This window comes from Ambystoma mexicanum, chromosome 5p, assembly GCF_040938575.1.
Source record: "Ambystoma mexicanum isolate Mex_15411 chromosome 5p, UKY_AmexF1_1, whole genome shotgun sequence".
NCBI classification, from domain to species: Eukaryota; Metazoa; Chordata; class Amphibia; order Caudata; family Ambystomatidae; genus Ambystoma; species Ambystoma mexicanum.
In genome coordinates this window covers 634,952,371-634,966,446 of record NC_090930.1, presented here as the reverse complement: position 1 = coordinate 634,966,446, position 14,076 = coordinate 634,952,371, and positions in this window count along the sequence as shown.

Sequence of the window (14,076 nt, the reverse complement as noted above, 5' to 3'; positions counted from 1 at the left end):
CATCACAAATGTCACACTTGCGCAACGTAACACCATTCGGGACGGAGCCCATACGGTCATGGGACCCTTTTCCGCAGGTAGTGGAAAGCCAGATGACGTGGGCATCCCCTTTACCTGCGGACGGGCCTGGGACAGGGCATCCCTGCTGGTGCATGGTGGTGCAGTCACAGGGACAGCAACATGCACCGGCCCCTCTGCGGTGACCTGTGCTGCCTCCTGACCCTGGCCCTGGACTGCACCACTTGCACCAGTGGTACTACCCCCACCAGACCCCATGTGCGGCTCAGTAGCGGGCTCCTCCTCCTCTGTGGAGAACACCAACCTGGATGTCTCTGCACCGACTTTCGCCATTGCAAGCCCCTGTGGGGGCTCACCCGGCCCTTCCGCTACAGCCGTAGTGGCAGACGTGGCACCAGTCCCCTCACTCCCTGATGATTGCAATTCCTGGGAGGGTGGCTGGCATCCCCACTGCTTGGCTCCACAGCACTGTCTCCGCCCTCTTCTGCACTCGACGCTGCGTAGAGGGAGACATAGAACACAAGCATCAGGGCACTGTACAATAGTTCCCTAGACAGGAAGCAATAACACATGAGTGGCACTGTCAAACGTCACTTCCATCCTGTCCCTCCAGAACACATGGGTCAAGCAGGCAACACACATGCAGGAACAGGCACGACAAATGCAATCAACATCAGCATCCATGTACAAGGCCCTCCATGGACATAAATGTTGCCTTCAAACTCACATACATCATGGCTCATACTGACCCCATGCACACACATCACTGGAGGGTCATGCATCATGGCTCGTACAACACAGATACAGTGGATACAACAGTGACCAGACTGCATGAGTGAATCTATACATCGTCACGGACATGTGTCATGCATCCATGGCGTTTCAAAGTCACACACATGCTTCTCAGACACACAGACATGCACATCATACATGTACATGAGAGCAGCACCCATCTCTCACCCCCCACCCATGTCCAAGAACAGGGACTGGCTTGCAATCATGTGTGCATTCCGCATGCAGCTCCCCATGTCTCATTGGAACACATGTACCATCCATGTGGTTCACACATTCTGGTTTCACATGCACTACCATGATGTCCCGGCTCACACACATCCATACATGGCCTAAATTACACATACAGGCAAGTAGCTGACTTCCAGCACACTGCAACATGCCCTGTTTCACACAGCAATGCATGGGCACTTATCGCTCGACTCCAGATGGGCCTGCATCCTGAGGATCTGGAGGCGAAGCACTGGGCAAATGCGCTCCAGGATCCTCATCTGCTGGTTGGTAAACTGGCCCCTGCTCCCCACTGCTTCCTCTGCCTCTAAGAGGCACCAGACCTTCCTGAGTCTCCTGGACTTGTAGTCCTCCCAGCGCTTCTGGACGTGTTTCAGGTCTCGGGTGCCACCCTCTCCGCATTGATGGCCCCCACGATGTCCATCCAGATCCTCCTCTGTCCTTCCTTGTCGGCGCGTGATGGTGTGAAGAGGGCATCATAATGCCCCAGGACATGCTCCACATGGACACCAACTTCCATCTCACTGAAGCTGGTGGCCCTCTGCCTCTGTGGCTGGGGGTCGCCAGTGGTCTCGGATGGTGTTTGGCCCGACATGGCGACCCCCGAGGCAGACATGGGTGGGCAACTGGGTCCTGGGGCTGGGCTATGGAGCGATGGTATCCCAGTCGGGAGTCTTCTGTTCCAGTAGGGGTGGACACAGCAACTTGACCCCTGCAGATGGCTGACGTGCAGGCACCAAATAGTAGGGCACGTGGGCAGCAGGCAGGCAGCAGTAGATGGCAGGTGGGAGCATGTTTGAGGCTCTTGGGGCAGGAAAATGGCCTTTTGGGCAGGAGCATGGTCTTCCGTGTGTTTTCGCGAGGCCAGCTTGAAACTGAGTGATTTGCCATATGAAAAAAGTGCACGTCAGCATGAAATCCTTAGCGCATAAGCACGTCTGTGAAGTAACACGCGTGGGCGTTTCCCTCGTGACGTGTTCATAGTGGTCCAGTGCGTGAAAAAACTGCATGTCCGCGTGTGAATGCGTGTAATCCAAGGAAAGGGCCTACACGCGTAAGTGATGCGATGCGCACTGGTGTTTTCCTCAGCACGGGTTAAAGGTGAGCGGGGCCAGCAGTTCGCTGTACGTGCCTTTCGTGGAGACCGACATGTCTGTTGCTACTTCGTGTTGTTTCACGCGCCATCACAACTTCATAGCGGATCAAGGACGTATCTCTTCTTTTGGCGGAGGTATTGGCTACGTGTGTTTTTCATCATCGCGCTAGTCTGACGGTGAGTTGTGCATGCTATTTGTCCGACTGCGGGTGCCCCTGTGTATCACGTACCCGTTTCCGAGGTCATAGTACCCTGCGTGTCACACGTGTATGTGTTTTTCGTGTTCCTTGGTGCCACCGTGTACTGCGGGAGGTTAATTCCATGCAAGTAAGCTGCAGGGGTTGCGTGTACGGTTTTACTGCAGTTTTGGGGTGCCTGAGCGTTGTGTGACCCGTCACTACATCACCGGGGTCACATACAGCCTTTCAGGTGCAGGGGTGCTGTTAACATCTTGCATCCCACCCCCTTCACTCCAATTGCCCAGGACAATTGTGGTGTACACCTCGCATTGGCACTCCTCCATCTATGCCGGCACTACTCCATCTGTGCCATGGTTGGCAGGCCACCAAATGTGCGGGGTGCCTCAGCTGGGCATACTCCTCATGGTGGGCGTGGTCAGGGATGTGGCCGGAGTGACCAGGGAGTAGGGGGACTCCAGGGTGTCCAGGGTGGCTGCAGAGGGGGAAGAGGCAGGGGTGCGCCACTTGTACACAATGTTGTGCCATGTGTCGGTGCAGTCATGCCACCACCCCCTGTGGTTCAGGGAGATGCAGCTACTGCATCTGGCAGTGGCGCTTGTCTGACTCGGCAGTCTGTTTCATCGACTGCCACGGGCCCAAGGGGAGTAGTAGCTGCAGGTGCAGCTGTGGACACTACCACTCAGGCCCAGGGTCTGCCAGCGCAGGCTGTGTTGGCACTTGAAGAGTCCTTGGAAGATTTCCAACAGGGCAGGAGGCAAACCGTAGGTGCACGCAGGGCTGCCCTGACTGAGACACGTGTCCCTAGGGCAGTAATGTCATCTGCTGCACCGACCAGCCGGGTGTTGGCAAGTGCAGGGGCAGATGCAGCCAACAACACCGAGTTGTGAGTCTGCCAACCAGGACAGTCGCGGTCAATGACCCTGCCACAGCAGATGTTGCTGCGCAGGGTCCATTAGAGGGCACCCAGCTGCCACTGACGCAAGTCAGGCCTTTGGTCGTCCCTCCACCTGCCACTCCCTTGGCTCAATCCACTGGTTCCACTGGCCATACTGATCAAGGCAGCATTTGCAAGCCAGGGTCTGTGCCACATTCCAAGATGAGGAGAGTTGTACCTGCAGCACAGGCTGGGACCCCACACACAGCCACGACCTCCTGCATGTCAAGGAAGAAGCCTTTCTGCAACCAGGAACTGGACTTCCTCGTGGACTACATGCGGGACCACAGCCGTGACATGCTAGTGGGGCCTAATTGTCAGACTACGGCTGCCCACTGTGATACCCACTGGAAGCAACTTGAGGAACATGTGAGTGCATTCGGCCATGAGGTGCGCATGGCGCAAGAGTGCAAAAGGCATTAGAATGACCTCAAACGAAACGCTAAGGCTAATCGTGCCTCAAATTACAACTTGACTCTGCTGACTGACAGTGGGCCTGCACCTGAGGAGGATGACCTCACTCCACACGAGTCACTCGTTGCGGAGTTCATACAACCTGAATCGGTCGAAGGAGTGGGAGAGATGCCAGACTTTGATGATGCCCAGTCCAGTGAGTGTTTCTGCATGTTTGTTGAGGACATGTGTGTTTTACTTGTGTGATGTGTTGTGCATGACTGCCACTACATGTCATGTGTACATGGTTCTGATGTGCAAGTAATGCAATGCTTCACTGATGCATGGCTGCTCTGCAGGATGGTGGACATGTGGAGCGGACGGGGACTGTCCGCATCACCACTATTGCACCCCTCACATGCTGGTCTCCAGGATGCCTCTCTGGTCCATGTTCCAGCTCACTGGCCCTTCTGCATGTAGCCTGGGGTGACCTTGCTCTCAGCCCTGGGACTATGTCACAGCATGACTGACGTGCATGTGTCCTCTGCCTGCATGCAGGTACTCCACGTAGGCATGCTCCCTTGCCCCTCCACCCACCCCTCTGCACCCCAATTACACATTTGCATTGGTCTGCTTCAATTTTGCCGTTGAGTACTTGCTGTTCCTGCGTCCTGTATACATGCTAACTTCCACCAGCCAATCTGCTAGACATACGCTGTGGGGTACATCCTTTGTACTTGATGCAGGGTGTCTCACTTGGACTGTGCAGAGGTCAGATTCCCCACAGGGACGTGAGTGCCCATTCATGCTCCATGTGGATTCCATGCATGCCCCTATGTGTCCTTGACTGGATGATCATTGTAGTACGTGTCCAGGGTGACCTACATTGCATGGCATTTCATCAGCCTTCCCATGGCCACTGTGGCTCAGTCCTGCATTGCACACATGTTTAGGGTGTGACAGTCTGTGTGGGTCACAGGCCTCAGCCTGTTTCATGGCCAATGACTCTGTCCAAATGGTGTAGTGTCTTCTTCACACGTGGGTGTACTCCGGAGGTTTCATCATGTGTCCTGATAACAGTCCCATCATCATCTGCTGTGTTGTCACTTGACTCACATGATGCAATTGATGATAGTCAACACTGTCTGTCAATACACAGGTCTATGGTCATCATTTTGATACCATGCAAGGCATCCCTGCATTTGCACTTCGGGGAGGGCGGTTTGCTTGTAGCCATGCTACCCACTGCATGCACATTGCACGTGATGGCTGAAGTTGACCTTGCACTGCCTTCACATTTTCAGATACACATCATGAAGTGCTTGTACATGTGGATAGTGAGTAACGTACAAATGTGCTGCACTGCATCGGCCCACTTCAGAGCGATATAACACCATTCTACATGCCTAATCACAGAAGCAATGTCAAGTTGACCCAGCATGCATGGCAGGTTCTCTTTTGTGTGTGACATGTCTGCTTCATGTGTTTGGTGTCTGTGTGATGTCTATGTGTGTGTGTGTTGTGTGCTTATAACATGTGTAGTGACCTTTTTTCTCTCTACTTTTCAGATGATGACACAATGGAGCCAGAGGATGGTGTTCTCATGCCAGGAACAGGGTTGTTATCACTACAGCAACCCGGCACAAGTGGGGGTTGTGGGGTGGGAGGCCACGAAAACCCACATGTGCTACAGTCCATCTTGTCTTTGGCTGGCAATGAGTCCAGCCCTGATGACCACTCTGATGTCCATGTCGAGTTGGATGTGCATCAGGTCCATATGTCAGGGGTGAGTGATTCTGATGTGGGCACTCCTCTGTCCGTGACACCTGCACTGAGGGGTCAGACAGTCTTGGAACCTCTGCCTGTGGTGGATCAGGACGCAGGGTCACCCTCCACACCAGTCACTGATGTGCCTGGGCCCTCACGTCGACGGGGGCATGTAGTCCTGCAGCCGCGGGCGGTGCCAACACAACGAGGACACCCGGTCCTTGGGTCCCACAGGTTTCAAGCCCAGGAACCCGGTCACTGCGCGCATCCGCTGTATACTGAGTGGGAGCAAGACATGACTGCCAATTCTGAACGCCAGGGGGCAGCAATGGAGAACATCGCTGTGAGCATGGAGCGTGTGGCCCAATCCATGCTCCCCCCTGCTAGGCAGGTGCTTCTCCAGCAGCAGGTGGCACAGTCCATGGCCCACTCGCTCAGTCTGGGCATTGCAGCCTCAGACAGGGCGCGCCAGGCTGAAATGTTGTCTCTGTGTGAAGCAATTGCTGCTCACGCAGAGGCACACATGGAGGCCCTGAGGGAGGAGTATGTTTCCCTCAGATCCACTCTGGGTTGCCTTCTGATGTCCCAGAGGGAGTGGTCAGAGGAGAGGTTTGCGCAGCTTGAGCGTACCATCTCGACTGAGCTACATGCTTGCTGGGAGGTGCATCAGTTGTCCAGCCAGGCCTTGCAGGAGGAACTCCGTGTTACACGTGTTACCTTGCAAGAGGAAGCACGCATATCACGTGAGGTTCTGCATGCAGACCTACATGTCATCGCTGCACAGAACCAGGCTCACCCATCCGGCAGACTTGCTGCCGACGAGGGGCAAGCTGCAGCTAGGCATGGTCAGGCTCCTGTGCCACGTCCTCCTTTCCAGGAAGAGCCAGACTCGGACGACGAGGTATCTCCCACATAGGTCGGGCTGTGCAGGCGTTGAGCTCATGGAGGTTTATTTTTTTCCTCAACATCATCGTATGTGGGTGTTGAGCAGCACCCTGTACCTCCCCCCTCCTGGGTGCCTCCCCCTCGGGTCGTATGTGGCCATTTTTGATTTTTCTTTTAGTTAAGTTTCTATTTGATAGTTAGTTTAATTAGGTAATGTAGGTTTCTGACAGTTGGTGTAATCAGTTAATATAGTTTAAAATTGTTTGTCTGTTGTGCTTTCATGTGACGGTGTGGTGCTTTGTGGCTTTTGAGAGCATCCACTGTCTGTTCCAGCTGGTCCCTTCAAGCTGGTCTAGTGTATGTGTTTGCTGCTTGGGGTCCTGACTTACATATGCCACTCCTGCTTCCTTTATCCATGGGCTCGCAAGGATGGTTCAGTGTTACAGCCTATTAAACAAGGGCTTTGGACTGTCATATCTGTGGCATGTCTGCTGCTGTACTACTTGTGTTGACACCCATAGTGGGGATGATAGGGGTGATTTTGATGACAGTTCTTCCTTTGCTAGATGGGTGGTTTCATGATTCATGTGTGCATTAATTGCTATACATTGTGTAGTGTGTTTCTTATCTTTGCTGTACATGTGCTTCATGCAATTCATGCTGTAGACGGTGGCTGACACACTTTGGCTGGGAAAGTTGCACTGATGGAGTGATTTCTGATGTACGACATATCTGTGGCATGTCTGCTGCTGTACTACTTGTGTTGACACCCATAGTGGGGATGATAGGGGTGATTTTGATGACAGTTCTTCCTTTGCTAGATGGGTGGTTTCATGATTCATGTGTGCATTAATTGCTATACATTGTGTAGTGTGTTTCTTATCTTTGCTGTCCATGTGCTTCATGCAATTCGTGCTGTAGACAGTGGCTGACACACTTTGGCTGGGAAAGTTGCACTGATGGAGTGATTTCTGATGTACGTCTCTGACATGGTCCACTCATGACATGCCTGAGTAGACACACACAGGGAAATTTCATGCATTAATCATGTGTTTTCTGCCCTTTCCGCAGAGGGATGAGCCTCCAGACTACCTTTCCCAGCAGACATGGCCCATTGGATGTCTGGAAGCTGGCCACGTTCAGTGGTGCAGACATGCACATGTGTGCGCAGGCAGAGCCACAGGGATTGCGCTCATACATCATACAGAAGCTGACGAGTTTCAAGGAACTCCAGGCAAGGTGAGCAGCACAAGGGGGCCACACCGCAGCCAACCGTCCACCAGGACAGTTGCACATGCATACTAAGTAGTACCACTGATGGTGAGCTTGGACAGATATTGGTGTTGAAGCGCACAGTATAGCTAAGATGCGTTGTTGGAGTAATGGGTAGTTGATGGGGAAGTTGTCAGGGGCACATGCAGGGGCAGTGGCACATATCCTCCAGGCCAACATGGTCCATTGAGGCAGTTGTATTAGCCATGTAGTGTTCCAAGACAGGGGAAGAAGCAGTTCACAGGGACAGACAGCAAGGGACAGGCTTGTGTGCAGTGCATTTCATTTACAGGTTTGAATTGCCACATGCACTACCTACTTTATTTAGGTTATGCTGGAACACGACTTGAACTGAAGTCGTACCTTGCTAAATGAGTCTGGATGCTTAACCAGGGAACATTGGATGTTGTGTTAATCACATTGGTCTTACATTTGCCACGCACCCACTGGCGCATTACTTACTGCATTGACTGTGTATGAACCATCAAGGGGGGAATCTTACGTATGGGTATGAAGCACCACACCAGATAGTTTGTAGAGTATCTTGTTACTTTGGGGCATGCATGGTGTTGTGTGTGTGTCTTATGGGCACGCACAGATTAGTGACTCTGGCTCTCTTTGCAGCATTGAACTGCTCATGTTACCGGACCTGAGAGTGCTGAAAGGAGGCCAGCACTCACCCCAAGGGATACGTTTCTCTTTGACTTCAATTTGAGTAATTTGGTACTATGTGCATGATGTACACGTTTGGTCTGATTGTGTATGTGTTAATGTGATTATTATGTTTTTGTGCATTCCCTACTTTGCCTTGTCAATCCTACTCCCCTCTCCTGCCCCTCATTCCGGTTATCCAGTATACCAATTCCTGTCCCGACTGCATATCCCTGACCCTCCTTCCCCATCAGGGTCTCAGAGGCCTGTGTGAGTTTGACCTTGCAGGCACCCAGACCACGGTGGGGGTGGTTGGTTCATGCCACTCCTGTGCCTGTACACAGGAGCTGTGACAGTACACATCAGTTTGTGGTGCATCATTCGATATTATGTACCACACATGGTACACATCCTGTTGTGACATTGTTTTACTGTGCTACCTTGGTTGTTCCATCATTGCTCTAGTACTAGGGCTTTGTGATGTACTGCTACTTCAAGTCATCTAATGGAGGCTCTTCTGGTTTGTTTTGCTGCCTGCAGGCTTTGTGCTTGGCTTCTGTGTTGGCCTGCTTGGAGTTCTCTTTTACCTGGTGTTTTTGCAAGTCAAGGTGGCCTCTGAGGGTGCTGGACACTTTTTACACGCAAGGTGGAAGATGGAGACAAAGGGGAAGGGTGATCCTCTGGCCAGGTGAACTTCAAGGATGAAGGATACATACCCCATGCACATTTTTTCAGTGGGTCATGGTGATATGTGAGGGAGGGGGGGGGTATTTTGTTGTTGGACAGTTTACTTGCCCCACAGTGTGATGGGCACCCTAACATTGTAATTGTGGTATCCTATGTACATGATGTATTCTGCTGATCAATGGCTGTTCATGTGTTGTGTTTACCTTTCAGGTGTGATGGTATAATTGTGGTTTGACATGCTGGGGTGTACACATGGGCACTGTTCACATGTGATGAGGACACTGATGGTCACTTGATTGCACATGCATGTATTGATTGCATGTCCCTACTGACACACACACTCGCACTATGATCCACAACATGTACAACCACCCTTCCATGTCCACATGTGCGCACAGTTAGCCTTCTGGGGACCACTGTGTCCCTGCAGCACATGATCTATGACCATTTGTGGATCCTGTACATGCGTGATTTGTTTTTTTATTTAGTTTGTCATTTTCATGTGATGCTCAGGGTGTGCATCACACACAATGACTGGTCACTATGCTGTGTGTTGAGCAGTGTGTTGCAGGAGATGGACACAGCACACATATTATGCAGTGTTTATTTTGCCGTGCACAATGTGCATGTGAACAGGCATTCATTTTTATGTTCAAGCTACAACTGTTGTTATGCATTTGGGTATGACTGGCTTTGTGTGGGAGGTTGTTGGTCAGTCATTTCATCTGATTCCATGTCAGGCATCATTGTCTGACGCCACTTTGCATTTTTCACAGGTCAATGTGTACATTATTGTTATTGTGTTGGTGTTTTGCCATTGCTTGTCATGTCATGTTGTGGTTTTGGTGGCTTTGTGTGACATACCAGTGATTGTCATGGCCTGTTTTGCAGGTCTGTGTGATACACACATTGCATGTGTTCCTTTTGGTCACACAGGATTGGTTAGCTTTGAGTAGCTAGGGATGAACACAATGTGGCACTTCCATGGCAACCTTCTCAGGGTGGTAAGGTTGTGACAGTTGACTGTCTCTTTGTCATCATCGATTGACACCTGGTATGTGCCAGGCCTGTGTGCACTCCGCAGGGATTGGAGTTAGTTAAAAAATGTGGCTACAAGCTGGGTCCGGGCTGCCTCGCCACTTGCCCTATCCCCTCCATGGGCAGACACATGCTGCCACAATGATGCTGCACACTACTGGGGGTGCATAGAGTGGCTGGCCACCAGAGCGGTCAAGGGAGCGGAAGCGTGACTTGAGCACTCCGAATGTGCGCTCCACTATGGCCCTCGTTGCAATATGGGCAGCGTTGTATCTTACCTGGGGTGGTGTGGTGGAGTTTCCGGATTGGCGTCATCATGTGGTTGCTCAGAGGGTAGGCACTGTCCCCTGGAGAGGTGATAATGGTTGCGATTATTGGGTTTTGTATATTTGTCTGTGTGTGATATGCATGCATGTGCACGGTCATTTGTACTCACCTAGGAGCCATGTGTCGCCATACTGCCCAGCTTCCAGGGCCCGGCTCAGGGCGGACATTCTGTATATGAAACTGTCATGGGTGGAGCCAGGGTAGTTTGCATAGACAGAGGTGATGATTCCTTTGGCATTGGATACCACCTGCACGTTGATGGAATGCCAGGGCCACATGGGTGCAATCCATGGCACCAAGCACTTTGGGGAAGTGTGCCACCCTGTAAAAGTCCTGGACGACGGCCTGCCTTTCTGCGGGTGTTCTGGGCATGTATATGTGCCTGCGGACTGATGGGCGTGCAGTCATGATTGCCAACACCTGGTGTAGGCAGCGTAACTGCATGGCCTGTGAGACCCCCCCCACTATGGCAGTAGTCCGCTGAAATGACCCAGTGGCCAAACAATGCAGGACATTCAGCACCTTCTCCGAGGGGCTCAATGCTTGGGAGTAGAGGGTGGGGGATGTAAGGTCATCTTCCCACTCCCTGACCAGGGCTAGGATGATACGAGGTGGAAACCTATACATGCCATAGACCTGGTCATCAGGCATCCCAAAAAGGCTTGCCGGGGGGAAAAAATGCGGGCTCTGGCTATTCTCCTCCTCCTGCAGTGTCCCACGATTAGTGCTGCGACAAATGGGGCATTCATCGTAGCGGTATGTACATGTTTGTTGTTTGTGCACGCTTTTATACTGTGCGCAACGACGCTTACGCCTGCCTTCCTGTGGCGGATGTGTTGACGACTGTGCGCGTCTTTTAGCGTGCGCTTTTTTCCCGTATTCAAATCCATGAATACGAGTTGTTTGCGCTCGTGTGGGTGTTCCGTGTATTTCCCTGCAGTACTTCCCCAGTAATGCCTTCTTTTTCACGCGTTCTTCCCCATTCCGTGCGTTACGCCCCGTGTCCCGCCCCCTTTTTGGTATGTGCACGGACGTTGTGCTCTTTCCCTGAGCGCATCACGCACGGCGTTCGGGATGTTGCAATGACGTGTGTGCCCGTGTGCGTCACACACGAGTTTGGCACACATCCCGTGTGTGCTTCCTTTTTCACGCTTGCGCCTGCTTGCGCCAGCTTACGCCACTTTTTTCGGCGCACATTTGTTCCATGAATCGGACCCTCAATGTTTTCTGAGTATATGACTACTTGCCAACATGATGCAATATAATCTGTCAGTGTTTATGTAGTCAAAGAGTTTTTGTTTGCCTTATGGGACTTGTTGTTCAACTTTTACCATTAATAACATTGGAGTACAAGTCACAGAATTTAGAGAAAAAATTAGGACTGCATAAGCAGCTGAAGATTGAAATGGGTTCCGTTAGGAAGTATACATGTACTGTTAATATATTAAACTGGCACACACTTAGCACCCATTAAAATGGTGTACAAATCAATTTTGGAAATGGAGATATGCATTTTTTTATTTTTCTTAAAAAGGCTTCCAAAAAATTATTTAGAAAATCCCAGCATTACGTATGTTCATTTGGAATATCTGTCACAGTTTCGAAGTGTGTAGGTTAGTTGTATTTTTTCTTTTGCATTCTGGGTCTTGTAGTTTCAATTTTATAATGGGCAAAGTCAATTGGAACTGACAGACTGCAAAGGCAAAAAGAAATACTTAAGAAGCACCTATACATTGGAATGGGCGATGGTGGGATGTATGCATGTACTGCCAAGATATTAAACTGTGAGGCACTAAGTGGCATTTCAAAATGATGACAGCATTCTTTTATCTGTTGTTCCCTTATTTTATGGAAAAGTGACACAGTGCTGCTGTACATGCACATATGCATTTTTTTTTAACTTTCATGACAATGCTTGTAAAAAGGAAACATTTTGAAATACAGAGCATTGTAAGTGTTTGCTGCTTCATGTGAGCAGGTGATGAATGTGGCACTGCATGGCATTTCCTAGAGTGATTAAAAAAGACACCATGATTATTGAGAACCTTATTACAGGGTAAGTAGCAGGGACCCTATATTACAAAGCCACGTTAGTGGCTGTGTAGTTATGGTTAAGTTGCTAATCCCATAGGAAGAGCACTTTTTGGGTGGTTTATTACTTTGCTCCCCCTGGACGAATCCTCACCAAACTTTGCAAAAAAAAGTATATGGCCCACTCTGATTTTTTTTTTTTTGCAAATGTTAGTGAGGTTTGGTTCAGGGGGGACAAAGTTATAAGGGGGGGGTCCCAAAATTTCTTTTTTTCCCATAGACATAATGGGAAAAAACTTTGTGCACACCTACAGCTCAAACCGCTGGATGGATTGCCACCAAATTTGCAGCAGGAGTGGCAGCTTAGTCCCGAAAGTGTGCTTTTGTTAATTTGGTGTAAATCCATCCAGTAGTTAAAATGGGCAAAACGTAATGCAAAAAAAGTGATATCTATGTCCGCTCTGCGGACACAGTTCCCTGTTCTCACCGCGGACAGGATACTGATTGGCTAGTCAGCTTGCGTCATGTCCGCGGAAAAGCTATGTGTTTTCAGATTGGCTGGGGTGAGGGGTGAGGTGCGTCACATTGTTTCAATGCCCTTGCCATGTTGCATCCGCCACAGCGTAGTGGCGAACAGAGGCAAAATGCAATTTTGGGGAGTGTGTTGGTGTGCAGAAGTGTTTGGGGAAAGTTGGGGAGTAAGAGATGGTCAAATATTGTATTTTATTAGGTGGCAGGTGCCCTGATTTTTTTGCCATGTCTACGGTCGTACCGGCTGTCCGCGCATATAGTCAATGAACTACTGGCTATTTCACTTTAGTATGATTTTATTTTTGGGTTGTTAGTCGAGGACTGATTGTAATTAATATCCCCTATAAGCAGCCCACATACCACAGTCAAAATGTTTGGTGTTATAGGTGTGTTATGCAACACACACACATGGTTTGGTACTTCAGCGGAGGTACTTTTAAACTTTAGTATTTCTTTTTTGTATATGTTTAATAGAAGGTTGCTATTTGTACAGTAGTTGGTAGTTTGTGGTAAAGCTAATGCTAATTCACTTCCAAAATATTTTCTCTGGATATGCTCTAATTTTTAGAGTAGTTGCTTTGACTGCACCATGTTTGAAGATTGTTATTTAAATTGACTAGTGCTAAAGCAGGACTTTTAGCATAGTAGAGTTTATGGATCAGATTTTGATAGTTGCATGTTGTGTTCATATCATTTTAATATGATGGAAGATGGTTTTGCAAATAGGTCCTGAAATGCTGGCTAATGAATGTGCTTGTAGTCCTGTGTATTTGCACACTGGACAGTTATCCATATTCTGTAGAAGTTTAATTTTGATTTTGTCTTTGCTTTTTACATACTGATTGAGGAAGTGGCGTAAAGATTTGAAAGATTTTTTTGGCAATGTTACACATTGATGTGCATATTTGCGCACTGGACAGGTATCCATATTCTGTAGTAGTTTCATATTGATTTTGTCTTTGCTTTTTACATACTAATTGAGGAAGTGGTGTAAATATTTGAAAGATTTTTTGGCAATGTTACACATTGATGTGGACGGCCATTTGTAGACTGGACGTTTTGGTTTATTACAATGGAGAGGTGATACTGAGTTTTTTGGGGATATTTTTCTGAGCAGAGTTTCTTGTTTCATAATGGTGGTATTATGTTTTTCATTCCCTCCTCCACTGCTATATATGGCAATTGGATTTGTTTGCTTTTGTTTATATGCTTCTTCATGAAAA